Consider the following 4,655-nt stretch of genomic DNA (forward strand, 5'->3'; position numbering starts at 1 on the left):
AGCACCAGCTCCAGAACCCGCTGGGGAAGCCCCTCTGGATGGAGAGCCAGCTCCAGCTCTCCTGCCTGCAACAGCACCAGAGCCAGAGCAGAGGGACGCGCTGTAAGTATCAGTCAGGCTCTGCTGCCTCCCGTCGCCTTCAGGCCCGGGACGCCCACTGTTCTTGAGGTGTCTGTGATTTACAATTCCGGATTACTCTTAGAGGTGATAACATATTCCTTGCGGCCTGTTGTGTTTGTGTTTTATTGTTAATAGAAACATCAAAGTGCCCTACATGTCTTTGTTTGGATACACTCACTTCTCTGTACCAGGCACACCGGGTGGGGATGTGGACAAGTGAACCCAGCATGTTCCCAATCTCTCCCTGCAGGTCCTGTGAGGCAGCGGCCTCCTCTCCCTTGTCTGCTGTGGACCCAGGGCCCAGCTCAGGGCCTCCATCAACACTGCCTGAGACCCCGCCCTTGGTAAGTGGCCGGTCATGTCATGATCAAGACAAGGACATAGAAGGCAACCCCGAATTTTGATCTTAGAGGATTTGTTTTTTTCCAGCAGTGAGACTGATGTTGTGTTTGTGTGAATGTTGCCTGTTTGTCCGACATCCATGGAGCCAGCAGCTCACGTGCCATTCCCATATGGCCACCAGAGGGAGGGGTGTCACTGCTTCTGAGAAACACTGTTCCATTCCAACGTGGTCCTTCCCAATTTAGCCCCCCTCAGAACATGTTTTAGAAAGTGAGGATTTCTTTAAGCTATAGAGCTTTGGTTTTTTCCTTCAATCTCATTTCAGGTCTAATCTCAATACACTGTAATTCACAAAAAGAAGTTGGCCACTGAGTGGAAGTTGTCCCTTGGGATACACAGACATGTGTTAGTCTGTGTCCAGCACCCATCTGTGTCCACCTCTGTCCCTTCCTCTCTCCCTCCAACCGTCTGCGTTTGTAAATATCTATTTAAATAAAAGACTTTGACAATCAGTGCAATGTAGTAGAGATATTTTAATTCATGTTGCCTTGTGTGTGTGTGATGTAGATTTGGGTAGAAAGAGGTCTGCTCACAGGACAGTGGGGTTGTCCCTGAATCCCTAGGAGACAATTGAAGCAGGGCAGTAGGTCTCGGTGAGAGTCACTCACCGGGGAAGTTCTCCTGCTCAGCACAGCCAAGGTGGGTCCGCATCGACTTCTATCCCCAGAGCACTGAGTCTGCTTTCGCCTGGGGCGCTTTGCTACAATCCTGTGTATCCTAAAGTGTCAGAAGAAAGAACAGTGATGATAAGAACTGCGGGAGAGGGACAGGTTTTGATTTCAATTACCTGCTCCTCTGCCTACAACGGCTTTCCCTGGATTGTAGTATAACGAACGCTCAGCCACCTGGGAGCAGAGTCTATGCCTGGTTTTGAGCATATTACAGATCTCCAGCCCAGCACTTGGCCAAGAAGATGTACACGTATTGCTGAGTGAATACAGTTGGGAGGGAAGATAGGACAGGTTCGGGAATATATTTGAAATGGGGCCACTCCTGGAGCTTTCCTGACAGGAGGTCATCATACATAGGCACCTTCCTCACCTGCCAGGCCGTTTACTCCTGAAGGCCTTCCCACAGAGCCCCTCAGCCAGGACCCACATGATCCCAGGGCTCTCCCACATCACATCTCACCATCTGCTCTCACTTCCGTTCTCATTTTGGCCCCCTTGACTCTCCTGCTGTGTGGCTCTCCACTCTAGGACTCAGGGGACACCTCTGACTCCCTCAGGGATCCAAAGTCAGAATATTAGATCCTACAGACCTGTAGTTTCACTATGGGACTGAATTTAGGAATCAGTCACCACGTGGAGAAATTCCGCTCTACATGACTGTCATAATGGGGGGGGGTTTCCTTGAACAATCTATGTTAAATTCGATGGCATAAAGGAAGCATGTTTTTCTTGCAATGAGCATCCCTACTAAATGGAGCCATTTCTCTGATGAGGCTCTAAAAGACCTGACGCACAGCATGAGGAACAGTTTGAAGTGATATTGAGCTATAACGCAGTATATAATGCTGTGATACTTCTAAAAATTGTTATTATCCAGTTGGGCTAGAGTTATTGAAAAAAAAAACATTGTGTGTATATGACCCTTTAAATTTCTCATGTTTCCATGAAATTCAGAAGATGGTGGTGAATTTATCCATTTCCTTCTCGGCATTCATTGGGATGATCCTGTTTTTTCTCCTCACACTGTTAATGGATTGGAGTATATACTCATGCATTTTTCTAGGGTGAAGCCACCCTGCATTCCAGGAATCTTTCCCACTTGTTCATGGTGCACAATTCTTCTTACACAGATGGATATGAGTGACTAGTATATAGGTATTTTTCTGCCCTTTCTACCTCAGCTCAGGCTTCCTGAGCCCTGGTAGGGTGGCCGGTGATGGCCAGGACACAACACCGAACCGCAGAGGTTTTTGCCTTCTCATTACTCATGATAATCGTTCTTACTAACCCCCGATGCTTGATTTACACAGTCATGACTGTCAGACAGACCTGCACTCACCCATTTCCCCACCTCGTGTCTCACTCTCCACTCGTTCCTTGTGGGATCCGTTCATTTCTTCCTTCAATCCAACCGTCCTCACTCTCAGTGACAGCCTGACAGCGGCAAACTCTCTGAGTCTCTTGGATCTGAACACAATGTTATTTTGCTTTTACTCCTGAGTCATGGCTTAGAAGGAAAAACATATGGACATTCCTGTGATGGGTCCCTTCGCATCTGAGATGTCTTTCTGAAGTCTTGAAGTCAGTGGCAGCCTGGCCTCGCACAAAGTGGGCTCACTTGGACCACTGGGCCCTGGCTGGGCTGAGAAGCATCCGTGCAGATGGGGCACTGCCCTTGGAGGAGCATCAGCAGGGCCCTCGCGGGTCAGGAGGCAGGGGAGGGGAAAAAGTGGGCAAGAGCCTCTCCTGTGGTTTCCCTGGCGAGCAACAGGGAGGCAGGGCTAGCATGTGGGAGGAATCAGCATCTCTGGGTGGAGGGGCTGCCCCTACTTGTCTGTCCCCGCCCTGGGTGTGCTCACTGGCATCTTCTACTGTCTCTAGGAACTGACTAGCCCTGGGAGGGGCAGCCCCTCCAGGGTCAGTGGGACCCAGATGTCAAAGTGTCAGAAAACAGACAATAAAAACGGCTAGCATACATGTCCAAACCACAGGCCTCTGTTTCCGCATGCGTGGAGGGCGGGATTGGTCCCAGTGGCCCTCCAAGGTCCAGCCCTGCACTCTCAGAGTCCAGCCAGCCGCCAGGACCTCCCCGAATTCAGGTCCTAACCGTCTAGGGTCAGCAAAGCAGCCATGCCACTACCCAGCCCTGCAGATCAGGCATTTCAAGGCCAGTGGGTCGCCTGGGGCTTCTGTGGCACAGGAGAACAGGCAGTGGTGGGGCTGCTGGCTCAGCCTCCAGGTTGGACTTCACAAATGGAACAGGGGGCTCTGGGCTGGAATAATCCAGGCTTGTTCGCCAAGGGGAAGGACGGGGGTAACCGAGTCAGAGCACAGACTGCCAGTGCCTCGAGAACCATGCTGAGGCCCGGGGGCGAGGGGGTCGGCAACTGGGAGCGCGCATCCTGCTGGGATCCTGTGAGATGGTGGCTGGGTGATTAATGCTGAAGCTCACACTGCCCAGAAGGCTTCTGGAAATAAACACGCTCTCATAAACACAGGAACATCCTGAGAAGACAGTCAGACAAGGCTGGGAGACAAATGCGGGGCACGCGGCCCACCGCCCATCAGAAAGCACCCCTCACACCCACTCCCCTTGTCACCACGGCTGCCTGGCCTGTCAGTGGTGATAGTGAGTGGCCTGCTTTCCTGACCGCTTGGCCAGTGGCCAAAAGTCAGGGCTGAAGTTGGCACTTGTTCACCAGTGCTGTCCAGGGGACAGCAGGTGCCACAGAAGGATCTGTGGGGCCTCCTTGTGTCTGGCCAGAGGGACAAGATCTGCAGATGGGTGTGGGGGTGCTGATCCTGCACCCGGGAAGTACACTGGCTAACTGGCCATCCTTTCCTGGAATCCCTGAGAACCAGCAAGACGGGGACCTTGACATTTGGGGCAGGACTGAGCCACCCCATGTCTGTTCTGAGTCTTGTCTTTCTGCCTGTCCTCCTGACAAGGTGGCGCTCTGAGTATTTTCATCTGGAGACAGGAAGACAGAGGCCCACAGGGGCAAAGTGACCTGCCCAAGGCCACACAGCCACAGCCAGGAGGGGCGCAGACTCCAAGTCCAGCCCCTTCCCACTGGGACATGGCCTGTAGCTGCAGAAGGCCCCAGCTGCAGCCCACAGAGGGTTCTCGGGAGTCCTTCTGACTCCAGAACCAGGGAGAGCAGGAGAGCCCCAGGCCCCACATCTGCAATCGATAGCTACTGATAAAAAAAAAAAAAAAAAAAAAAAAAAAAAATTGGCACGTCCAGAGCAGCCCAGGGCCAGAGTATAGTTCTTGAAGGCAGAAGGTGAGTCAGCTGGTCTCCTTCTTGCCAGGGTGGGTGGGATCCTGGTCCTCAGCCCCTGCCACAGCACTGGTGGATTTGGGGGACACCGCAGCCTCTAAAACAAGCTCCTGGACCCCCTTGCCAGCCACTTGGCATACCTTCTCCCTTCTGACTGCCAGGATTTCTTCAATATTCC

General features: G+C 52.3%; 1 long non-coding RNA gene across 1 annotated transcript; it reads right to left on the bottom strand.

Moving 5' to 3' along the window:
* Positions 1-977: 977 nt before the first annotated feature.
* On the bottom strand, positions 978-4,655 carry LOC141579209 (uncharacterized). The gene is made up of 2 exons (XR_012510381.1): positions 4,618-4,655; positions 978-3,698 (listed from the first exon to the last, which is right to left on the bottom strand). It is a non-coding gene; the product is annotated as an uncharacterized LOC141579209 (long non-coding RNA).

Source organism: Camelus bactrianus, chromosome 11 (assembly GCF_048773025.1).
Source record: "Camelus bactrianus isolate YW-2024 breed Bactrian camel chromosome 11, ASM4877302v1, whole genome shotgun sequence".
NCBI classification, from domain to species: domain Eukaryota; kingdom Metazoa; phylum Chordata; class Mammalia; order Artiodactyla; family Camelidae; genus Camelus; species Camelus bactrianus.